Here is a 27328-nt window from a genome sequence, read left to right as displayed (position 1 = left end):
TTCCTTAACTTGATAAGATTGCCATTAAAAAAAAAAAGCACAGTCTATATAACGCTGTGAAATTTTAAGACTTTAATATCAAGTAATCTTTCAACTCTAGCACTGCTTAAAAAACAAAACAAAACAAAACAAACAAATAAACCCTGACAACTTCTTTTGACTGGTCGGTAGGTACCAATTCCCCTGGGTAAACCTTTGCTTCAGATAAGCACAGCACGGACATTTTGAACTGGCAACTGAACAACATTCTCATCACTTTAGAAACTATTTAGACAGCCAAATAATCTTGATAATCAAACTCCTTACAGCAGCTGCTGAAACCAAATTGGAGGGGGGGATCTTTTTTAAAAATTTAGATTAGGTACTAACTATACATAAGCCAGGAAAAAGGTAGGTTGTGACTGAAAGTTATTCATAAAATGAGATGATTTGTAAAGAATCAGAGAAATTATTTCATTGACAAGTACTATTTTGGTAATAATAATAATAATAATAATAATAATAATAATGATTTAATTTTGCAATATGATGGACCCACATTCATTTCAGCATTTTCATAGGATCAGAGATTTAATGTTAAGGACATTATGTAACAGATTGCTAATAAAAACCGACATGTCAAAAAATGTGATGGGACTACAACAACATTAACACAGAATTAAAAAAGTTTTTAAAAAATAAAGTAAACCAAGGCGAAATCTTTTAATGTACAATATGCTAAAGGGGCTACAGAGGTCTCTACCGTCCAGACTAGCATATGAAACTCTAAAACAAGTATGAAAATATTTCTGACCATTTAGAGGCAGTCTTTTTTTCTAGATCAAGTAGAAAGGATAGCTTTCATGTACTTCTGGAGTTCAAGTCCTTAGCATCTTTGATTTGTAAATCTCCCCCCACCTCAGCCCCCATAAACTGTCCTCTTAGGGAGGTGTTCCAAAAGACTTGGGGCATTTTAAAAGCTTTAATAAATTTAATAAAGAAGTTTTTTAAAAAGTTGTGCTATGAACCAAAAGCAACATTTTTACTTTTCTGATAAAAGTGAAAGACTAAATGTGGTCATGTTATTTTTAATAGCCACTCATCATGGCAACCTTCTATACTTTAAATATCTGAAAAGTAAAATGTATACACCTATGGCATCTAAGAAGACTGAAGCTAAGTTTCTTGCCTGAGATGATCTATGCAATACAGATGTTCTAGGCAAGGAAATTGAGAAGCCCAGTGGTTTGCTCAGTGTACTTCTTTTCCTGGTAACTCAGAGGATGTTTTCCAATTCTAAAGTTTTTTAAGGTACTGATCATGCCAGAAGGTAATACGATACACAATTAATGTGTAGGTTCAACTTTTGGAGTAGAGAGATTCTTCACATCTCTCCTCCTCTAAAATTAATTACAGTTGAAGCCCCTCACCATTTTTAGAATTCTAAAAGGCATAAAATGAGTGAAAAATTTAAAAATTAAGTAAACATGTTCAAAAAATACCAATGAAGGCTAAAACTATACTATGTGATTTTATCTCAAATATTTACTGTTATTATAAGTTGCTAATATACACCTGTTCATCTCAAAGTATGATATACCAAATTCCTAAATTCCATCTGTGGCATATGGTGGCATGAAATGGAAAATCCATGTTTTCAGAATAATGAAGAAACCTTATTTTTGTAGTTTTAGGTTTCACATGTGGAAAAAACTTACAAAGTTTGACCAAATTCAGTAAATTTGTATTTCTTTGCCCCACATAACGCCCTTATTCACAATCAGTTTATCAGGCTCCATAAATGACACATGTCACTTATCAAATATTAAAATGTTCAGCCTTACAATAGTATATAAAGAGACTAAAATTGGGTTTACTAGTTTACAAGTTTTCTATTGGGCCAAATAAAGCAGCATATGTTATAGAGATAATGGTTAATCTATCACTGTCAAGGAGAACAAGGAAATAAAGCTAAAGAGTATTCAGCTGAGATATGGAAATTTGCATAAATTAATATAGAAATCTACATTAAATATCCAGAAGTAAATGAGACTCATTATCAATCAAAGGATCACAAGTTCCTGGATTTAGAGCTGGAAGGGCCCTTCAGAGGCCAGCAAGTCCAAATCCCTCATTTCAAAGATGAGGGAAATGAAGTCTAGCATGGATATGCCACATGCCCAGGAACACATAGCTAGTTTCAGAAGGAGACTTTGAATTCAAGTCTTCTTGATTCTAAGTCTAGTTTCATATATGGAATGATATACATTCCAAATATATGGATGTGTGTAATTTGCATGTAAATACAATATATATTTACATGTTTTCATTTTTCAATTTTTTATACCTTCTGGCATTTTCTAGAGTTCTCTAAACAAACTAAACTGAGAAAATCTTTAGTTACGACAAGTATATCATGTACGAAAAACACGTGTCTGAGACTTTTTCATGATAAAAAATGTTATGAAATATGTGGTTCTCAAAGAGGTCTCACCAAACAGTGACAGAGAAGTACTAGCTTGGGCACATAACTTTGTAAAGTTTTTTGCTTGTTTTGGTATCTTAACTATAGCTTGCAAAAACATAGCTGCGATGTCGGGAAGCAGCAGCTGTGCCAGTCTAGATTTTTCAGATCAAAGAGTTCTTGCGGCAAAACACAACTGATGTGGTCTCAGGGACTTTATTAACTCCAGATGTGGGGAAACAGTCAGCCAATTCCACAAAAAGAGCAAGTCTCTTTCAGTTACAATCAGTACTGCCCACAAATTAAAACCAGGCCTCTTATGTCACCTGATCACCTGCCCATGGATGCCAGTTTTTCCTCCCCTCCTAGTTAATGACCTAATCATAAGTTTAAATCACAAGTCTGATTTTGTGTTACTACAAACAGAATCTAAAAGAAAAAAATATGCATGTGTTTGTACATATACCTCTGAAACCAGACTAAACTTTATAATTCAAATTCTGATTTAAACTTTTTTTTTTTAATAAATCCTTACCGTCTACTTTAGAGTCAATACCGTGTATTGGTTTCAAGGCAGAAAGGTTGTAAAGATGGAGCAATTGGGGCTAAGTGACTTGTCCAGAGTCACACAGTTAGGAAGTGTCAGAGATTAGATTTGAACCCAGGTCTGGCACTCTATCTACTGAGCCAAATCAGCTTCCTCTGATTTAATTTTAAAATTATTATAATAAAAATGTTTCTAGATTACATCAATATAATTTTTAATTTTTTTCTGGCATTCTGCAATTCATCCCTTCCCTCTCATCCCTCCCATGTTCTCAAGAAAGCAGCTAATATGATATAGTTTTTACATATATTATCCTATAATACATATTTCCAGGTTCATCATGTTGTGAGAGTCTGATTTAACTTAAAGAAAACTTATTATTGAGAAGCACAAAGGGTTTCATTAAGTTATCTAGCTGGATTCAGCTAGTTTAAAAAGTTATATACATTTTTTATGTACATTATCTCAATTGACACTCAAAAATACTATATAAGGTAGGTATGACTTGAATTACTTATGCATTGGGCTCAGAAATTTTAAGTTCAGCACGGCATGATAAAAATATAGTTATGTACTCCCTAATAGCAAGGCACTATTAAAGATGAGAAATGAGGGGCAGCTGGGTAGCTCAGTGGAGTGAGAGTCAGGCCTAGAGACAGGAGGTCCTAGGTTCAAACCCGGCCTCAGCCACTTCCCAGCTGTGTGACCCTGGGCAAGTCACTTGACCCCCATTGCCCACCCTTACCAATCTTCCACCTATGAGACAATACACCGAAGTACAAGGGTTTAAAAAAAAAAGATGAGAAATGATGTGGTATATTCAAGGAGTTTACAATCTAATAGCGGATAATCATATATATATATATATACACACACAAATAAGTAAGATATAAAAGGAAAATAAGAGATCTAGAAAAAACTTTGTTAAGGGAAAGAACACTTTTCAGAAGGGGCTCAGGGGAAGACTTTGCAGAAGGGAATAACACCTGAACTAGGACTTGAAGAAGGGCTGCAAAAGGCACTAAGGAATTTCCAGACATGCTCGGAGGTGAAAGAAGGTAGGAAATAGCTAGTTCAGTATGGCAAGAATCTAGCATGAGTAGTATAAGGAATAAAGATGAAATGAGGCTGGATAGGTAGGACTAGAACAAGAATGTTAATTAAAAAAAAACTGAACTTAACACTAAAATGACAGAGGGAAAGGGAGAGGGAGGAGAGAGGGAGAGAGAGAGAGAGAGAGAGAGAGAGAGACAGACAGACAGACAGACAGACAGAGGATAAGTACATTTCCCTAGTCAAAATGGAATGGAAAGAGATGACTACATATGATGATATAATCTTTATTATGTATTAATTGCTTTATAAATATAATTGAACACATACTTTTCAAAGCCCTTCTACTTAGTTGTAAATAACTTTAAATTCAAGTGTAAAGTCTGTATGTTATCCTAGGGGCGATAGGGAGCCATTCAATGTTTATGACCAGGAGAGTGACATGCTGCATTAAGATGACTATTTCTGTCATGCAGGGAACAGATTGGTGAGATGAAAGACTGGTAACAGAGAAGTCTGTTAGGAAGCTAATAGAGTAGTTTAGGCAGAAGGTAATGAGCACTTAGCTGAAACAGGATGGGAAAAGACTGATGTGAGAAAGAATACGGAGATGGAATCAGCAAGATGTGGAAACAGGTTATGGTGGATGAGGGAAAGGGAAGATAGATGGCTATGAGATATAAAGTCTGGGTGACTGGAAAGATGGTGGTATCATCAATAGAAATATAAAGTTGTGATCAATAGCAAGTATTTGGGAGGAGATGATTTTGGGGCATTCTAAATTGTCAGGGGTACATTTCTGCAGTAATCTGGAAATGTGGGACTAGAGATTAGGGAAGTGATTGAAGGTAGTAATTCAAATCTGAGGTATTTGCATAAAGATCTTAATTGACACCATGACAATGGAAAAGAGAGAAACATGACAATGACAGGACTTTGAGGTGAACATACCCACAAGAAAAGTGACAGAAAAAAGCAAGTTACAGAATGGAAGGAAATGGAAAAGGATAGGTAAGTTAAAGAGGAAGATTAGCCATAGTCAAGGGAAGAAAGACTACAAAAAAGAAGGAAATAGTTTATTGTAATGAATGCTTCATAAAGGTTAAAGAGTATGGAACCTGGGAAAAAGGCTAATGAATTTGACAATTAATGGATAATTGGCAACTGGGGAGAGACCAGTTTTAGATGAATGGAGGGGACAGGAGTCAGAAGGTTGGGCAATGAGTGCATAAGAACGAAGTCGGGCATCAAATGCTAATTACTCTTTCTAGAAGTGATATGCCCAATGGTCATAGTAAATGACAGAGATGAGATGAGAAGCCAGATTCCCAAATATTCGATGCATGTGACTTTAACATGGCAAAATTAAAGGGAACTAAATTTGGAGTCAGAAATCTTGGTTCAAATCCTAGTTCTGCTACTTTCTATATCTTTGTGAAAGAACTTGCGCAGATCTTGTAATTCAACTCAACAAAAATTTATAAGGGCCTACCTCATGCAAGGCACTGATGAAACAAAGACAAAAGATAAAATGGTCCCTACCTGCAAAAAGCTTATATTCAGTAGGAAGTAGGTGAATATTACAAAAATAAGTAAAGAAAAGGTATATGCAAAGCAATTTCAAAGAGATAGTGTACTAATAACTAAGGTTTTTTTGGGGGGTGGGGGGGAGAATAATGAAAAGCTTTGTGTAGAAGTGGCACCTAAACTGGGCTTGGAACAAAACTAGGCATATCATGAAGTGGAGAGCAAAAGGAAGTACATTCTAGACATGAGGAATTGACAACTCATGCGACTCTAGACATCAGCTAGATGATGCCTGATATCCCTCTTAATCTTCAATCCAATGACACTATGATTCAAAGTTCGATACTCTTTAAGCTACTCATGCTACCCTGGCATGTGTTAGATATTTGGCCAATTTATTGTCAGCCATTTATTAAGAGCCGTATTTTATATGCCAGGTCCTTTGCTAAGTACTGAGGTATAATGAAGGATACAAGACAGCTCCTGTCCTTGAGGCACTCAAAATCTAACAATGACTTAGCCTATTCCCAGGAGGCTACAGTCATCATTACAAAATGACTAGGTCAAAGAAAAATGGATCTTCACTGTGGATTAGAATAGGACTTATTTTCTTCCTAAATAGTAAGAATGACTTTGGGAGAAATGTTAGTGAGGGTATTTGCATCTGATCAACTGAACCAAGAGGTCAACTCCAGCTTGAGAGAAAGGACAAGGCTGGAAATTTGACAAATCCCTCTCTTGGGTCTGGCCAAAGAGAACATACCCACAAAAATATCTAACTGAGGTTTTTCCCAGGCTGCAAGCTGTTATTGCTCCAGGAAGGATACTGTAATTCCAGGCTGAATATTCACAGTTATTCTCTGCAATGATTACACAATTATCCATGGAATGAGTCACTTCATGCAGCCAATTTGAACCATTATGGCAAAGACCAATATTTTTCTCCCCGAAGTTTCCAGCTTGATTATGTGGGCAGCCCCAGATTTAGTAGATAGGTGGACCACTGTGCTTTGTTTTGGTGATATCATCCCAGTCATATTTTGTTCCTAATTTCAAAGCATTTGGCCTACACATAATCCTGAAAATACCCCTATGATGTAAGGTGGTATGATAATCCTTTCATAATTACTAAGGAGAGAAAGATCCAAAGACCTGGAAGCCCTTGCCTAAAAGGATAAACGTTTTTGTTTTTTGTAGTCACCTACACTGGCAGCAAGAGCTACATAAAGCAAGGTACTGATATCTTAATTTCCAAAAGCCCTGATACCTAAATATGATGGCTGGTGAAGAACGGTTTCTCCAACTAATAGGAAATGAACAGAAAATTTTCTCTCTCAAGAACCACAAGTGATCATAAGATTTGGAATTAGAAAGGGCCTCAGGTCCAGGCGTTCATTTTACAGATGAAGAAACTGAGGCCCCAAAAGGTAAAATCACTTGATCACTAAAGAGTAAGGGAAGAATTTTTTAGAAGACTCAAGACACCTTTGGTTTATTTAACATCTCTGTCTACTTCCTGCACTCAAGAACTTTTAGGCTGTGTATTTTATTTCAGAGCAAAAAATGGGATTTCCATAAGTTTTCATGACCTAAGAAAACAGGAATCAACATAAGATCAGACAATAACACTTTCTGAATAGCTTCACCTACCTAGAAGAGGATGGTTTCCAACTGGCTCTCTATAGATAATTTATCTTTTTTTTCTGAACATATTGATTTTATTATACAACTAGTTTCTGAGGCTTTAAAAATATTTTCCTATTTGGAAAGCCTCGGATTTGGAACTGAACCAGATCCTCAAACAGAATGGTCAGGAATAGCAGACCTTATCAGCTTCCAAGGTCGCTATTTACTGAACATATGCAAATTCATTACTATAAGGTGACTATTCCAAATTATTTAATGCTAACTCTGACTTTCAATAACTAGAAATTCTAGGTGACCTTTGGAATTTTGTGTTTGACACATCAATATAATTTAATGACAATAATATTTTAAAAGTAAACGTTATTGATTATGCTCAGGAAGGCCTGGACAAGGTCATGATATCTATAGTTTTATATTTAACTCTAAACCATAAAAAAACTTTTATGTAAGCACTAGTAGAGAGACAACAATAACAACAAAAAATCCAACCCAAAGCCTCAAACAAATCTAAGCCACTAAAATAAAAATCAAATCCCATAAAATAAATTAGAATAAAATTCTGGTTAATTCCATGAATTCAAAACATAAGTCTTAATGTGCAATTATGTACCAATCCTCAGAAACCAAGAAAAATTAGATTCTTTCCCCCTTATTTAATTTTTAAGCAGTATCTGAAAATTACTGCCCAAGAACAAAAATTGTAACTAGCTAATTGATAAAAAAAGATGGAAATATCATAAATTACTACATATATATGAATATATACATACACACACATAAAGTAAACATTTCTACTGCTGAGTGAACACTGAAAATATATCATTTGAATGTAGGGATGAATAATGTAATCAGGTAGGAAAAATTGGGGTTTGGCGATTTTTATCCATGTATAAGACAAATATGATAACCAGGAGAGGGCATAATAAAGTAAACAATATATTTTATTATATGGCAAAGCCTTATCAGATAACTAAATAATTTTGGAAAAAAGGCCCTGTGCAATTTAAAAATTAATATTGATTCTATATAATTTGACAAAGTTCTCAATTTCAAAAAATTGGAGTCACCTTTCTTAAGCCCTAACCCGTGCTCCCCAGAATAAGGCATTTTCAACATATTAAAAAAACAAACAAAAACAATTTAACTCTAGTGAGAATTGTACAGTTCTTAACCTAAAGGAAGAAACAAAAATCTAAAGTAATTTAAATTTAAATGAGCATAAAACAATGACACAATTTAAATTTATTGTAAAAGGTCACAAGCTGCCACTAAAGATTTTCCAATAAATGTTAGTTTCCTTTTTCTAAACCCAATGGGAGAAAGATTTATTTAGGGACTTGAAAATACAATATCAACCTGGAAAACATAAAGGACCATCATGCAAATCCTTTTTAGTACATGGATAGTATAAGCTATCATTTTAATGTGCTAAAAGCACTTTTTATACTATATATGACAACTTCATGGAATGTCCATATAGAAGAATACTAATGTTATTTATCTTGAAAAATTTTAAGTAATAAATTTCTAAATAAAAGAACCAATATCCTTCCCTAAGAATTTTAAATATGTTATATTTAGCAAAAATCAGATCAATTTTCTTTCTTATAGTAACTACAAAAAATTTGGTTTTAATAGAAAACTAAACAAAATCTGTAATTTTTTCCTGCCATGGACATATGTCAAACCTTATCTAAGTGATTATTGTAATAATTTCATGGTGAAAAGATGTCCTTTTAGTCTAAGTCAAGCAGATTTTTACTACAAACTTTAAGTTTATGTTAATGGCCATAGCTCAACAGCTATAGAATCTAATTTCTTTTATTTCAGTTGTGATTTTCAGTTTCTACTTTGAGATTTATAACCTATGGAATTTCAAGCGAACTAGCTTTCCAACACATGTTTACTGAGGTAATATACTGCACAATTCAGTGAGTGTCACTCCTTAGCCACCTACATTTTTAAGAAATATAGATCAACCAGTATAGCACCTGATCCCCTCCTTCATTGTTTTCATGGGCCCATGGAAATGAACATAACCTTCACTCTGAAACATTAATAAAGTACACTGTTGACAACATACCCTCCTAGCAGAGACTGTATGTGGTTCAACATCCTGGCAGTTGAACCCTGTTGAGCTAAGAAAAGAAAACTCTGAGTTTTAGGCCCTTAAATCAGTTATACTTCTGTGGAAGGGGAAAGCTAGAGTAAGTGACAAAATGTGAGGATCAAACAAAAAAAAAATAGCCAACCAACGCTAAAAATTTTGTCATTCAATATTTTCAGCAGACGTTCCTTAGAGATTTCTTGGAAGACCAAGAGACAAAAGGTCAGACCAAGTTTGTCCTAACTTTAAAATGTTAGCTTTGACCCTACTGGGGATACTATGTGGTTATGAACAAATCTAACTCATTAACTTACCTCTCTTAGGATTAACTATTCTAATAACAGTAAAAGCTGAAGCAAAATTCTACAGGGAAGTAGAAAGAGGTTTCTAAAATAATTTCTCCAAATTTAAAACAATGTTTTAAAAATGATTAAAGGAAACTGTACAAAACAAAAATCTTGGATATTTTTAGGATGAGTTTTTAGCTACTTGTTACATATAATTCTTAGGAAAAATAAATTACATAAGCCAGTATGTGCCAAAATTTCCCTCGTCTGAACCAGTTTTCAGAACAATATTAACTTCTATATATGAATAGCCTTCCTAAAGAATCATCTATATGATTTACATATATAACTGTATGTGGGCATAAAATTCTAAGTTTAGAATTTTTGTCTTTTAAATGCATTATCCGAAAAGAAAACAGATTAAAAATATTCTCTGGATTTGTCACACTTCAGTTTGTACCTTGTGAAATGGAAATGCTGGCAACATACACAAAAACATACTTTGTACAAAACACTTCAATCATTTCCCATCTTTTTCCCCTCCTTTGATTATGAAGCACTATTAACAGTATCTTGTAAGAGATGGAAGTGGTACAAAGTAAAGTTTTAACTTATTCTAGAGAATTTTGTTTACTCCATCCAACATGGCCTACCACTTCTCCCAAGAGCTATGACAACATTTTACGCTCCCTTGAAATGAACTCAACACTGTTGAAGACTACAAAAGAAAATGGATAATTCAGCAAAACTATTTCTTTGTATGCTATTTAAAAGTTGAACTCTATCAAAAGATAGACAAGTTCTTCAGGTTTATGATAAAAGCAAGAAATATTTTTTCCTATAAAGCTGAATACTTGGCTTTAAAGGTTAAAGTCAAAAGTCAGAACATAAACTTTTAATTAAAAAAAGTATACTTAGAATTTTAGTTCGATGCAGAGATATTAGTTATTGGATACATTTCTATGACTTTAGTAAAATTCACTTTAATATTTTTTAAATGTAGGAAACATATTTTAACAACCTTCCTTCTCCCATGTCTTTGCTTTTTGCACAGGTTACTTCCACATGTCTGTAATGTAGAACCTTCTCATTTCTATAAAGTAAACCTTTAGAAAAGCTTTCAAGTAAACAAATACTTAAGAAATCCAAAGGAACTTTGACCCTTTGAAAAGGTCCTGGGGAAAAGAATAGAAGTATATGGAATCATAATGTCTTCTTGGTCCTCAGAAGATTATTACAATTGGATCACTCCTAACCTTTTCTGTGTTTTCCCCCCACAAGACTAAAATAACCACCTGATGCAATTCAAAAGGCATTGTGTCTCTACTCGACTTTCTCTTTGTGCCTTGGAACACTTCGTAACTTCTTTAGTTCATGCTCTGGGAAATTAAGGCCTCGCATCAGTTCACAAGAGATTTAAAATCCTGACTCTTAACAGTGGAAGAAATTCAAGACTCCCCTTCTTAATGTTTCTTCTTCCCAATTTCTTCACTGACGTTTACCCAAATATCATTTTCTTGACATTAACAGGAGAAAAACAAATACACATATAATATTTGAAAACTAGGCTTTTTACAAACTATCCTTCATCAGTGACATATTGCTTGCCCTTTAAATCTAAGGAAATGAGTACTTTAGATACACAAATTCTTTAAGTCCTATATTTATCAAAGACACAGTATTTTATGGCTTGGTGAAGAAAGTGTACCAAAGACAATTTTACTTTATACACGGTGAATTACACATTATGATGCCGAATACTGATCCCTTCAAATGACAGAATGTCAGGTTAATTTTTTAACTATTTTTTTTAAATGCAGACATATTCTTGAGCCTGTTACCTGTGGAGAATTACATTACCTATCACATTCTTATCTAATAAGCCTTGGGAAGGAAAACCTTCTTTGATCAATCCTTATTTGTCTATGATCTCTTCAGTAGTTTTTCTGTAAGCTTAAAAACAAATTTAAATGAATGGGTCTACTGTATTTTCTTTAGGTGCAGTTTAAGAGCAGGGCATTTTACGAACATGACCATTCCTTCTATCCCCTCTCCTAGATAGGCATGCTTTGTAACAGGGAGTTAGAAATAAATTAAATGTTTCAAAAAATACCCTTGTATGATGATGACCTGATAGGAATAAAATGAAATAAAACAAATGAGGCATCTTAATTTTGGTTTATGGATTTGATAGGTGCATTACAAGTAGCTCCATCCACTGGAGAGGGACTTTAACAGATTAAAATTATTAATATAAAAAAACCTAATTTTTAATATTAAGACTACAATGTCCAAACTTACTTTATAGTTTTCTATATACAATAAGATGAGGTACTTATATATTATTAGAATAATGTAATTAACTATGATTCATTTTCCTTAATCCTTTTTTTTTTTTTTGGGTGGGGAATCAGGGAACACAAGTTAGCAGGGAACAAACAAATCCAGGACAGAGGTTCATTTTAAAAAACAAAAATGAAAATAAGGCCCTAAGATTAGATGACTACATAATTTATCATCTATTTATTCATTCTTCAAGAACATAAAAGTCACCTCTGACCTGTAACAGGCACATGCTATCAATTTTCAGACCATACTCTTCTATGATACCAACCATGCCATCTACTCTAAGCCTGGAAATACTTAATAAGATCAAAGCTTTTTTTTTTCCCCCGGCTGTAGAACAAAGAGAAATGTTGTAATAGGGTGAGCTGTGCTCAAGAAAGAATAAAATCAAAACTCAATGCAAGTCATTCTCATTGCGTTAGGGGTATTATACAGTTAATTTTACTTAAGTCTAATATTTTTAATATATTCACATAAAGTCTTCAAACAGACTGTTTTCACTTAGGATCAGACATAAAAGAGAAATCATTTCACATTTGAAAGACAGCTGGCAAGGAAATGAAATAGAGATCAAGTCATTTCACTTATATTACCCTCCTCCTTCCCCCCAGTACTCTTCTCCACCCTTACTGGGCTTATCTGGACAGCTTGAATATATACACTTTTTAAAGAGTCTAAGGATATTCAGTTTGAATACTATCTATCAAAGGAAGTTCAGCAAAAAAGTTTGCAAACAAATGTAGGTAAAATCCAAAGCCTTAACATAGATACCAATGAAAGAGACCAGTACACTGACTTGTTCTCACTACTCCCTCTCCTTCTAGCTATATGCTATTTGAGAAATTTTTAGGGAAAAGTGGCAAACTCATCTCATCATAACTGATTTATATTTTAAAGACCAAGGCCCCACACAACCTGAACAGCTATTCAAAATATCATTATTTACAATTTCTTGATAACTTTCAGATACATTAGAATGCAAAATGCTCACTTCAACAAGACATTTTAATGATGACTACTGAGAAAATATTAAATGTCTAACATTCTGGCAAGACTCCTATTCCTCACTCTATAATAATTTTTACAATATTTTTGTCATTTTCCTTTTAAAAACTCCTGCATTACCAAACAATCACCATTCTTTCTTAAAACCAACAAAACTTTACATGGTTTTGGTGTCATTGCAAATGCAATCATACTAAGAAAATGAAAAAAATTTCTATTGAGCAATATCACAAGCAAAAAAAGTAGATTTAAATAATTCAATCTAAAGGTGTGTCTTTAAGACACCCCCCTCCCCTCAAATTGTGATTTACTTTATGAATCTGTGCAGGGTCAAAATGCTGATTTGATTGGAAGCAGATGGTATCACAGTAAAGTCAGGCTCTGAACCTCAAACTCCAAACAGGAAATACGACCCTCACCGGCTGACTGCTTCCCTAATCATTCCCAGAGATTCATACTTGTTATTTTTATAAATATCCAAAATGACTTTCATCTTTTCCTTTCCAATACAAAAAGCAACCAACAATCCTAAACACATAATATTTAAAAATCCAGAAGATAAATGTATTTACAAACTTAGAGCTAACAAAGAGAACAAGCTTTAAAAAAAAAAAAGCACTTTTAAACGTTACATAATCCATTAATTCAAGTTTATGGTCTATGAGATTTTAAAAATTAAATAAAATCCAAAAATATTTTAAGCTACTCTGAGCTGTAAGACACCCTTTTCAGAACAAAGCTACCGAAATGTAAATATTATAAGCAATCTAAGTATACTCTTGCAAAAATGATAAAAAAAAAAAGCCAAACAAACCCAAAATTAAGCTCACAGATTCTGGTAAGTGACTTAATCTATATTTTCAACTAAGTCAGCTTGTTGAAAACTATGGACAAAGAAAAAGACGCTCACCGTTTTCCCATTGTAGTAATACATCAAAGAATTGCTGCCCATTCCAGGCACAGGATATGCACAATACATGTTGATTCTAAAAACGTTACTGTCTGCAGTTAAAATACCCTGCTTCTCTCCAAGACATACATCCACCCGGTCAAACAGAGCAAGTCTTCAGTACTATGCATCCACACATGGATCTACTCAAAAGGAACTTATGCAAAGTAGGACTGAACCAACTCACATAGCACAGGGGGAGGGTTATACTGTAACCCCTTTCAAATTCTATCAAATCCCTGCTTTGGTAGAGAATGCCAAAAAGTCAAACCTTTATGCCTAAGAAAAATATCAGTTACTTACTTAAACCAACTACAGAAAACAGATAGAGGAGTATAGCAATTAATACCCTAAGGAATTATTAACTTTGTCCAAACAAACAGACAACAAAGGAAAACAAATGGATAGCTCCTCAGCTAGTTAATCTGCTTTTTGTTTTAATTAAATTAGAGCACTTGTGGCAGTGGAAACGTAGCTTGATGCACCTCCAGCGACATCACCATCTGGCACAGTCTAAAGTTGCTTCCAACTTTGATAAACACATGATCAAGCAATCAGGAATTGGAAACACTGAATCATGTATAACAAGAAGGACCTAGACAGTTAAGCCTTCTATATAATCACTTCCTGGATGAAGTTCTATCCTGTCCTGCTTAAGTATCCTTAACATGCCACGAACTGGTTTTAAGCTGTAAAAATCACGATGGAAGAATTTAATAAGAATTGTTTATGAAAAATCTGTCTTAATATGGATAAATGCAGTTTTATTAATAAATTATGTTTATGCTTACAATGGAAATGTAATAAATTAATAAAATGCTTCTAAGATTATAAAGTATTAGAATTTTTTTGCTGAAAACCCAGTGAGAGGGAATTATAGATTTTGATCCATTTTATAACATCTAACAACATTATTAGTCAAAAACAATGAGCAAGGTTTTATTTTTTCTTAAATATGGTTTAAGAATTCTTATTTTTGTTAAGTACACACACAAAGCAATTACAAATTTATTTGTAAATGGTAACTGAGTTTTTAAAAAGCCATATTGTTCAGAGCTTGTTGCTTTTCTTCAGGAATGTGTGTGTATATATTTATGTGTGTATGTATTTACCTGTCTATCTACATAAGAAGCTAAAGTTTCTTGGGAAGGAAGAGGGAAACAAAACAACAACAACAACAAAAAAAAAAACCAGCAGCATGGAAACAGATCTTATAGTAATGAATGAAAGAGTTTTCATAACTAGCTGTTGCCAAATACATGTTTTAGGAATATACCTATGTCTGGAACACATATAATTACCTATTTTGGGAAGTATTCAATTTGCCCTTAAATAATCCAATATGGATTTTGCATGCTCATTGTTTCTTATCATTTTGTTAACTGCCAAACCTAGGCAGCTAGGTGGCACAGTGGATCAAGGGTTAGACCTTCAGTTAGGAAGATGAATTCAAATCCATCTTCAAATACTTAATAGCTATGTAACTCTGGATGGGCAAGTTACTTTATTGCCACCTCAGTTTCCTCAACTGTAAAATGGGAATTATAATAGCACCTGCTTTGAAGGGGAATTGTGAGAATCAAATGAAATAATATCTGAAATGCAGTAAGTACAGGGCTTGGCACATAGTAGGTGCTATATAAAAGCTTATTTCCTCCCCCTTTTCCCATCTATAAAACACAGAATATAATGCTAAAATAATAGCACCTGCCTCCCAGGATTGTTAAAAGGAGGAAATATTATTTGTAAAGTGTTCTGCAAACCTCAAGTATTATATAAATGCTATTATTATTATTATTCCAGTATACTTTATAAAATTTGCGTATGATTAAGATAAAGAGTCAATTTTACTAATGAGAAGGAAACTCTAGAGGAAAGGAAGCTGTTATACTGACAAACTACAAAAAATGGCAGTACCTTTTTCAAAGCATCTTTGGTGATCTGCAAACTTTCTAAGTGTAAGATACTTTAGCAAATTCCCTAAACAAAACATTCTGTAAGGAACAGTGAATACTTTGATCAGAAATGCTGATCAAATTATTGCATTAAAATCTAATCAGACAAGTAAGGCCAACTAGGCATGCAGAGTTTTAAAAGCTGATGTTATCGGAACAACAACAACCTTCTCTCCCCTCCTCTCCCATATATAAAAGGCAAAGTAGCAGCTGCAAAAGAACATCACTGTACATCAGACTATTAAAATGCCAGTCGGCAGAGTGGTTTGCAACTTCCTCCCTCCTGAGAGATCACAAAGACCCATTTCAATCCTTGAAGGGACTGTGTAAGAAGCTTTGATTTACTATCAACAATACCATGTCTTAAACCAGCTAAATAAAATTTAGTCTTTTATAAGAAATATTCTTTCAGCAATGACAGAACATTTCTTTTGCTATTAGTATGCTATTTTAAAAATGAAAATTCTTATAATCATTCCAAACTTAAAAAATATTTTTAATTTTGGAGAAAACTGAATTCAGTGGAAGGGTACAAAGGTGGGAGAAGCAAGAAGCCATAAAATAGTTATTTTAATGATGATCTCTTTCCTTAGCAATAATTTAGGCACATAGGGATCCTACACACACATATATTTCTGTGTATATGTACATATAAACATATATATATGTTAAAAATTGAGTGGCTTAACTCATTTCTCTTGCCTGAACTCAGAGCACTAAACATCTTTTTAAAGATATCAATGACATCTATTTTCAAAAGTGATTTTTGCAAATACACAACTAAGATTACTCATCTATTAAGGTTCAATCAAATTCTTTGCTGTAAAACAATTACATGTTGATTTAGGGAAATACACATTTTTTTGGGAAGGCTGAGAATTGATCATCTATTTAGCAGGATACTTACTAAATTAAGCTAAAATGCTTAAAACTCTTCTTTTATTGTTCTTTGTCAGTTTTCAAATTACAGCTCAAAAAGAGAAATATACATTGTCTTTCTATTATATATCTAAGTGAAATTTACTAGGGAAGATAATTTGTTGGAAACGAATGACAAATATGTTATACTCCAATAGGGAAAAGTAAGTTGATAAATTCCTAAACTACACTTCTGGGAAAGAAGAAAACTAATTGGGTCCACTATTGTCTAAACTTAAGTACAAATTTAAAACAAGTTGTATTGACTATCTAAAAATCAGGATCCCAACAGTAATAAATATATTCAAAGTAAAAGGGACTTTTTTAAGAGGCATAAAGATGTCCCTTTCTCATAATATACTATATTCCTGGGCACATGGTTTTTCCACTTACCACTCCAGACTGTCATATGACCTTTTGAAGTCTGTCTTTACTCAACAGAAGTTAAAACTGGCTGAGGCAGTCAGTTATTTGCTTTATCACAAATTACAAATTAGGTTGTACAATTTTAAAGCAAGAGTCTTTTTGGTTCTTTCTTATAAGTGTTTTTTGGGGAAAATGCTAATTTAATCCTAACAACAGCTGCACTACAATTTCTCCTTCCTTCAGAGAATCATATTACGGGAAAATAGATCATCTATACAGACCAAGTGTTCTTCCAGTCAATGCAGTTGTTTAATTCCACCCTCCACTCTTCCCGCCCCCCCCATCCTTTTTTTCCTTTCTGACATGCCAAGGGTTAATCCAGTGACTCAGTCTGACAAAACAAGTCAGCTGGAGACAGGGCCAATTTTTTAAACTTGATTTCAGACAGACGTGCCGTCAGCACAGGAGCACTGAACTGACATGCACTTTGTACTCTGAATTGTTTCCACTCACGATCCTACACTGTCAGAAACAATCACCTATGTGTTCCTCTAAGTATATTAACAGATTATGAGATCTGATGCAAAGTGAAACTCTGACCTAATAACATGTTGCCCAAGTATATCAGTGATCTCAAAATCCTTTATATTTAGTTGCATATCAGAACAACCTCATGGGGCGGGGGGGGGGGGATGGCTAATATTTTACATATCAGTAAAATGGAAAAGCTATAATTTAAAAGAAAATGTCAGGGAAAATGAAGTCTCTTAATTCTGAGTTTTGTCCTTTACTTGTAAAGACCCTTATTTTGTATTGTTGACACCTTTGGCGGGTTTTAGGGGAGGAACTACAGGAGAGGGTTAAAAATGTCTCCTTTTTTCATCCCTACTCCTTTTTTTTTTGGTTGAGGGGAGAGAGAGGGAGAATGATCTGTGATTTATTTCTTAGAGGGAGCTCTTTGTGAAGAAATTTCCTCTACTAGAAGCAAACAGACACCTGCTCTTCAACTTAGTTTGTTAGAGAGTTGCCTAGGGCATTGAAAGGTTAAATAACTTACTAAAGGGTACAGACAGTAAATGCCAGAGACAGGACTTGAATGCAGGTTTTCCTGTCATCACCACTCTAGGTTGAGCCTATTTACACTGATTAAAAAAATTTTTTTTAAATTATTTGGTCCAATGATTATTGGACCAACATTTCAACATACAATGAACAAAAAGAGGATTGTATTTGGAACTATTACTTTCTGTTAATGTAATGTTTGTTTTTTAAAGAAGTTTATGTGAAAAATAACAAGATAGAAACTAAACTGTCCTGCTTGTTTCTGTTTTCTTCTGAACTTTTTTGTTTTCTTGTGAATTAAAAAGAATGTTTTACTGATGACTTTTTCTTTCTTTTTTGGTATTTCTAATCAATACCCACTAATTCATCTTTATCTCCAACAGAAATCTGCCCTCATAACAAATAAATGCAACCAAAGAAAAGAAATCAATGCCTGCAAAAGTAAATTTCATTCTGTATCTTTTCTACATTCCATCTTGGCTAAGGGTCAGGAGCCATGTTTCATTATTAGTCTTCTAAAATCATGATTAGTCTGGTCACTTTATTCATTTCCAAATGATGCAGTGTGTACTACCTATTGCCACATAACTTTCAAAACAGCTTTAGCCTATTACTTTATGAAGGTTCTGTTCCATGAAAATCCATGTGACAACTTATCACAAACGGAGAGTTAGTCTTTTCAAACTTCGTAAGAATTAAAATTGAATGCTGGAAGATAATGACTACTTGGTTTTTCATTGATCAACTATAATTACTAGTTACCTTTTAACCTTGATCTTTCTTCTTTTCTCATAGAGCTAATTCAGTATTAAAGAGATGATGCTAATATTAGAGGTACAAATTTATTGATAAAAATTGAAAATTTTTATTGTATTTATTGATAATATTCTAACATTTTCTGAATTTGACACCGCTGTATTATGTATACATAATATAGAGGCACAAATTTATTGATAAAAATTGAAAATTTTTATTGTATTTATTGATAATATTCTAACATTTTCTGAATTTGACACCACTGACATAATACAGTGGTGTCAAATTCAAATAGAAAGAGATCCCTACGGATCTATCCTGCATATTGTCTTTGAAAACTACAAACTAATATTATAGTATATTTTATCTTTTAAATTTTTATTAACTATCTCCCAATTATATTTTAACCTGGTTAAGGCTATACTTAGGTGGCAAGTTTGACACTTTTGGCATAGAGTATAGAGAATACAAACTGTATCCAAATCCCTGCTTCTGACACATATTAGCTGTCTGATCCACAAGTCCCAAGGCCTCAGGCAACTTTCTAAAGTTTTGCTGCAAAAGGGTTGCTTGTCTGCTTGAATGCAGTTAGCTGACACAGGGCTTAGACAGTTGGACTTGGAGTAAGGAAAACTTGAATCCTGATCCTGTTTTAGACACTTATTAGCTAGTGTGACAAGTGGCAAATGAGTTAATTTTAATGAGACTCAATTCTTCATCTGCAAAATGAGGATAAAAAAAGCACTTCATGGGGTTGTTGTGAAAATCAAATAAGATATTACTTGTTGTAAACCTGAAAATACTAAGAAAATGCTACTTCTTAGTATTAGTATACATTAAGTACTTTGTAAAACTTGAAGTGCTATAGAAATGTTAGCTTTTGTTTTTATTAATGAATGGAGAACACTTGCATATCGGAAGTTCCTCTGCACAAATAAAATAATAGGTCTGGACACACTTCCCCTTTCCCTCCAAAATTAGAAGACTACACTGAATTTACTTTAATCCAGGATTTGAGAAGAATTTAGGGTGGGAAAAAGCTAATTGTCATCAGATGTGAAAACTTACATTTGCATATTATTTTGTAGTTTACAAGGCACTTTCTATAGAATAACCTGGTGTGGTAAGTATTATAAATGTTATTATCTTCTTTTTATAGATGAGGAAACTGAGTTTCTAGAAGGTGAAGTGGAGTCAAAATTCAATGTGAATTGTCCTGGCATCTTGTCCAAAGCTCTTTCAATAACCCTGGATCTTACTAATTATTTGGTTTTAAAAAAATCAAAGCTAATTTAAATAAATTTGAATTAAGAATTAGAAATAAAGCATAAGCCATACATGGTGGAGATGGTTAGTGTTTGATTTTGTTATACTCCTTTTACTCTCCTATAAGAAACAATAAATGATATGGTTTCTTGATGTTAAAGAAGCTGTGGATTTCTGACTTAACAAATGGAGTTGGAAAGAGCTCTCCTATTTATATGAGAAGCTCTGATTCACTTCTAAAATTCCTAATGAAAGCAATTCCAACTTTATTTCTGAATTCAGTTAACTGTCCAATCGTAAACAATCATAGAGATAAACCAGGACAATACTTAGAATTTAAGAATCACCAATTCCACATAACTCTCCAGTTTCCATTAAAGAATAAAACTCAATTAACAACTGCTTAATTATTTATTTAGTGAAAAAGAAACTAAAGTCAAAGGATCATCATCATCATCCTATGAATAGTACTTACAAAGCTTACACATTTTATCTGAAACCTAAAAGAAAAAAAAGTTCTAACCTAAGGTGAAAATAATAGATAGGTATTTAGTCTATGCAAAAATTTAGTTGAAACAGCAATTATTATGTGCCAGGTACAGAGAATGTAAAGAGAGTTAAAATAGTACCTGTCCTTGAGGAGCTTAATAGTCTACTGGATACAAAATTATAAGTGCAAAATTAGAATAGAGAGCCAAGTCTTAACACTAAAGGTATAGCCTGATAATGATAACAACAATAATAGCTAGCATTTACATAGTTTTTACTACATGCCAGGCACTATGCTAAGAACTTTTCAAATAGTAGCTCGTTTGACCCTCATAACCACTTTGGGAAGTAGAAGCTTTTATTATCTCCCTTTTTAAAGCTAAGGAAACAGGGGCCAACATAAAATGACTTGCTCAAGGTCACCCAGCTAAGTATCTGTGGTTGCATTTGAACTCAAGTCTTTTTGAATTCAGGTCTAGTATTCTATCCACTATGCTGTTTGGTTACCTAAATACCACATCATGGCACTGGAGTGATTCTTAGTTTTTGATAACTGTCTCCTAGGTGAATTTCAAGTTCTGGTAAGTTCCACCAAGTTGAAAAGTCTATGAAAATATGATTTGTGATAGCTGAGCCAATCCTTAGATAACAGTCATATATATAGGCTAAATTCTGAGATGCTGGCTGCCTGGCTGCAGGGTCTCAGCTATAGCATCTGCTCACAGGCTATCTACTATGTAGTACAGGAGAGATTAAGATCTGTAGCAATGAAGGAATTATTCACATAGATCCAATCATAGATTCTTGAAATATTTGCAAATATCAGAGTTGCTCAGATTTTCAGTTTTAGTAAGCTCAAACTAGTTGATGATTTCACACAAAAATTTAAGTTTCACTTCACTTTTGATATGACATCTTTAAATATTTTAATCTATATTGAACCAGCATTAGTTAGTCCTATTGAAGCTTTGTTTACTGCATATATTTTTTAATGCCTTGCTTTTAAAACCTGGAAAAGATAATTGATTATGCAAGTTACCCAAAGAGCACTAAAGAGAACATGGTGGATATAATTAGGCTGAGACATATCACTTACAAAGAACTGCAATGGCTAAGATATAAAGGATATCAACAGAGAAATGTATGAACAGGACAGGATGTAGGATGGTCACAAAGGGAGAAATGGATAAGTGATAGGCATCTCATAGGCTACCCTGGAATCCATACACTGTCAAAAGATCTAGATAAAGTTCTGTAGTGCATCACCAAGTGCTTTAGAGGACTTACAAAAGGACATAGACAAGAGCTGAACAGAAGGACAAACTGTAGATGGGTTGTCATTAGCACTGCAGGAGAGAGTACCACCATGGTGACATCATAGAGCCATTGAATTAAATGGTAATGGAAAAAAATACAGTAAAAGAAATCTTTTTATTAAAATGCTATTTAGAACAAAACTGAGAGTAGATCATAATGAAAGATGAGATGGATATCCCAATACTTAGTTGAAAAGTTAACTTTTTAATTAACAAAATAGTATTTGAGTTGTAAAAATTCTTAAGTTAACTATGATCTTGTGGATATGAGTATATCTGCAAAGAAACTGCCCACTAATCATGCTAAATTTTAAGTGATCTACACTCAAGTAAAATCTCAAGGTCAAGAAATGAAGGATTAGACTTCTATTTGGAAGAAACACTGATGTGGTAGCTCTCTCCCTCTGTCTCTCTCCTCTGTGTGTGAATTATATTTTTAATGAAAAGAAAAGAAGGATTACCAGTTGGGTTAATTACTGAAAGTCACACATCAGTCACTGACTTAGAGATAAGATGGGAGAGAAAGATTAAGGAATAAAACAAGAGGAAAAGAGAGTTAGGTAGAAATAGAAATCAAATCATTTGCTAAATATTTTTAGGACCCAGATCACCAATTCCACCTCTGATTTATAAAATATTATAGGAAATCCCCTTCTACTTAAGAAAGTTTTCATACAGAACTTACAAGTTTAGAGATGTTGACAAGAGTTTAGTTAGCAGCCCATTTAATGGTTAACTTTAAAGAAATACCTATCGGGGCATGGCAAGTGGTAGCAATCTACACAAAACTACATTTATATAGCAAAAGAACATTTATTTAATTCTCCATTGACATCCATATGACTATAATAAAGATATGCCTATAAAACAACCATACCTTCCAGCAGAGAAAGCAAACTGCTTTCCGAAGTAAATAAATAGTGCCCATCTGACACCAACATGAACAGAACTGACACACCATAGAAAAGCTTCTAAGAGGGAATCATTAGACATCAATTCAAGAGAGGCATAGCTATAATTACTGAAAATATGCAAAACCTGAAGCAAATTGCACCTTTCCTTTCATCATAAACTCACCATGACAAAGCAGTTTTCTTTGAAAAATTAAAGGGGGGATAAGAGGTCCCCCTGCTGCCTAATTCCTGCATCTCTCTACTCTTTATTTCTTTCCCCATGTGAACTACATTTTGTCACTTCTCATCTAACACTTGAAATAACATACAGCAGGAGAACTATCAACTGGCTTGCAACCTGATAATTTTCCTGCAGATGGCTCTATAATCATAAGCCTACTGAATGCTCTGTGTGTGTGTGTGTGTGTATCTGTATTTGCGTGTGCGCGTGCGTGAATGTGCACAAGCTTCTAAGGTGAGGGCTTCTTTCCTCCCCACCCAAAAATATTTCATAGAGATTTTACTTTGTTCAAGAAATGAGCATCTGGAAAGCTTTGGACACTGGAGTAGAAAGTGCAGGCCATGATACCCTAGTTTTTCTGATTTTTGTTTTGTTGTGTTTTTGTTTTTTTACTGTTCCTCAGCAGTGGTTTCTCTGTACTGTTGACTGGTTAGACAACACAGGAAAATTCTTCAGTAAACAAGGTTGTCATTTCAATCATCTGTCAAGAGCAAATGACAATCTTTCATTATCCAAAGTGAGGGATCAAGTTAGTTCTCCCAATGGAAAACTGCGTGTGTGTACACACAAATATATATCTTTGTATATCTGCCTTTGTCTACTGGGGGCAAGTGTCATTCTATCTTTTTAATTTTATTTCCTTTCCAGGCCTGGGCAACTTGTTTTCTTTATAACTTAGAAAGCACCAGACCTCTACTTCACAAGAAATGTGGCAGCACTAAAATGTTGGCCAATTCTAATTCCATTTAAAATTTATATTTAAAGAGAAACCAGAACTAACATCTGCATCTTAGCCTACGGCTATGAAAAAAACCCCAGCAATCTGAAGTGCTGAATAACTTATACATGAAGTTATTTCTGGGGTCCGTATTATGTTTGTGTTTCAGTAAAATTCTTGCTAGTCGTAGCAATTTTTTATACTGACTACCTCTGGATAATTACACTGTGAGAGCCAACCAAAACATCCTGTCTCACATTTGTACTGATCAAGTAACAAAGAGCCAGCAGCTCATTTTAGCAGCATGTCATTGGCAAAAATCATGCAGATCTTATACTTGCTTAGGACCCAGTCTAAAAAAAGTGGGTTTTCTAAAATTTTCATCTAAAATGTAGGGACCATCCCACAAAGAAAATCAAGAAAAACTATTTTGAAAACATTTCTGAGGTGTTGTAAAACAAATGAGAACACCTAATAAAATTAAACTTCAGTATTTCGATGGATCTCTGACGTAAATTGATGAATCCCATTAATATTATCTGTGCAACTGTCAAATTGCTCTGAATTTCTTTGCAGAGGATCTACCTGAAAATATCAGGGGCTTTCCTCTAGATCTCCTGATAACATGTGCTGCCCAATAGTTATCTTTTGCTCTTGTGTTGGGCCTGCTGTTTTGTTTATTTTTTTTTCCTTTTTTCTTTCTCATAAAATCTTTAGGATATTTCTCTCATGACTCTTGAACACTAGTAACAGTAAAAAAAACAAAAACAAAATCAAGTGCCTTGATCCCTCATATTTACCTTTTCTATTTTAAGAAACTAAAATTTTAATTCTAGATAATTAATTCCTTTTCCAAATTACAAAGTCTCCTTTCATTAATCCATAAAATGAGACTAATTATGCAGTCAATTGGCCCAGCGAGGTGAGAGCTACTGCCCACATATGTCTCTGCCAACTTTGATGGCATTACATTTTTTTTTACTTTCTAAACTTTTATTTACACACATCCACACATCCCAAAGACTGAGAAATTGCCATGTTAAAATATGAATGGATATTTTTAGAAAGATTTAATTATTGTTTTTATCTTTACAATTTATATTAGTAGAAAGTTCTCTTACTTACTACCTGTATAACTTTGGCCAAATGAAGTTATTGTCCTTGGTCTCAGTTTCCTCAATTTAAAATTAGATCACTTTTCTGTTTTTTCTAAGCTCTAAATCTATGATCATCCAATGCTTTTCCTTGGATTATTCATATTTAATCTAAGGACATGCCAATTAATATCATACTCCACTAATATTGTAGACATTGCAATTGTCTACAAGTAACTACTTATTGATCCAAAATTAAGTGTCAGAGAAAGAATAAAGAATTCAGAATACATAATTCTTAGTTTTAAACAGAGAACAAATTTTTCCAAGTCATTCAAGTGCCAATAATCAAATCTTCTTTATAATATGTTGTATACTGTGGTTGTATAATGCTTTCCTTTTCAAATTTTATCTGCTTTAAAATTTATGCAATCCTTAGCCCAAATAAGAAACAACCTAAACCTGGTTTATAATGTCTTAAAAAACTACTACTGATTTTCATCAGCTTTACTTCTTTTATGTTTTGTTTAATCACTATTTTATGGGCTTTATTAGGAAATAAAATAATCTAGGCATTGTAAATTTTAATGTTTGAATAGCACTGCCCATAAATAGAGTCCTATGATTTCAGGATGCACCAAAAGATTAGTAGGGCAATGTGGTAGATGTAGTTCTCCTTAGATCCATCCCAACTTGATAGACTTTGGGTCCTACACTATTCCGTAAAAGAAAAGCTAGGTCTTTAATTTGACTTTTCATGATTTTTAGTAAAGAATTTAGATGACGAATAAAAGGACAGAATGCAATGTGGGTTATAACAAAGGCATCTATAATGATTAAACTGGTGAGAATGTTTAGAGTATAGAAAAAAAGAATAAAAAAAACAATATAAAAAAACAATACCAATTCCAAATTAACTCTCTCTATATTTTTTTTACTTAATCTGGAGGACATATGCCCTAAATTGTATGAAAGAATAGATGGTTAAGTTTACACTGAAAAGTCTTCTAATCAAACTATGTCTGCTCAAGTAGCAGAGGCCAGGTAATTGAACTATGAAGAGATCTAGGGTTGTGATGCTGATGAGCTTCAGTAGTGTGTTTTAAGAGGTTAAATGCTTTAAAAGCCTTGGAAGGGCAACTGAGTCACCCATTTCCAGGGTATTTTGCCACTTAAAGAAAAGCCATTTAGGTATGAATCAGAAATTCTTATTAAAAGCATAAACTCATGACATTTCAACTTGGTAACATCCCTTCCACATCTAATTTTACATATTAGGAAACTAAGGTCCAATGACTTTCTAAGGTAGAAGGAAAAGAGCTTTCATTGTATTATATGACTCTAAACCTTATTACTCCTGATAAAATGAGAATGAATATCTTATGAGGGTAGGGACATGGTATTCCAAAGTCAAAGAAAGTAGTTCATGTGAGAAATCAAGATGTACTTTCCTAGCTTTTGTGATACATTTGTGGAAGTTAAATAAGTAAGCTTCTCATTTAAAAGGGAAAGGGTTTCAATGGCCCCCATCTCATAGGGGCCTTTAGATTTTCTAATGGAAACTGTTTTTCTTCCTTTGAAAATGTTTGGCCAACACCATTCAGGATGCTTATACTACGTGAAACATTGTGCAATATTGGTGGTTACTGAAGCAGCACTCTTGTTTCCCTTGGAGGGCACATAGAGGTTTTTGAATAGCTTTGACAGAAGAAACAGTTTTGATCATACAGTTTTATTTGATCAACATCTATGTTAAAAAGATTGTTTTTAGCACTGGGCTAGGCAATGGGCCTACAAAGGCAAAAATGAGATCACTCCTAACTTCAAATAGCTTACATTTTAGGAGGGAGAAAAGAAAAGGAGTAGAGAGAAGAGAGTTCACAACTATGAGACATCCATATGATCTGACTAATGGGTTCAATGCAGCACTTCCAGGTGTACTATTCAGTTAAATTAGAACAATGCCCTCACTCTCAATAGCATTAAAAAGTAAACCTATACATCTTTTTCTTTGAGGTAGGGTTCCCTGCTGTCTAGTTGCCATCCCTTAATTTCAGGGAATTGTGGTTTTTTCTTAAACCCTTACCTTCCATCTTGGAGTCAATATAGTGTATTGGCTCCAAGGCAGAAGAGTGGTAAGGGTAGGCAATGAGAGTCAAGTGACTTGCCCAGGGTCATACAGCTGGGAAGTGTCTGAGGGCAGATTTGAACCTAGGACCTCCCGTTTGTAGGCCTGGCTCTCAATCCACTGAGCTATCCAGCTACCCAGCTACCCCTAAGGAAATGTGTTTGTTGCAATCCAAATTAGTTGAGTAGAGAACAAATAGTATCTTATAATAGTGT

General features: G+C 33.7%; 1 protein-coding gene across 1 annotated transcript in view; it reads right to left on the bottom strand.

Moving 5' to 3' along the window:
• TCF12 (transcription factor 12) overlaps window positions 1–27328 on the bottom strand; it is a 416597-nt gene that overhangs the window by 42083 nt on the left and 347186 nt on the right. The gene's annotated exons all lie outside the window — the stretch shown is intronic.

Source organism: Gracilinanus agilis, chromosome 2, assembly GCF_016433145.1.
Source record: "Gracilinanus agilis isolate LMUSP501 chromosome 2, AgileGrace, whole genome shotgun sequence".
Lineage (NCBI taxonomy): Eukaryota > Metazoa > Chordata > Mammalia > Didelphimorphia > Didelphidae > Gracilinanus > Gracilinanus agilis.
The sequence above is the reverse complement of the archived record's forward strand: the minus strand, read 5'-3'. Positions and strand labels throughout refer to the sequence as shown.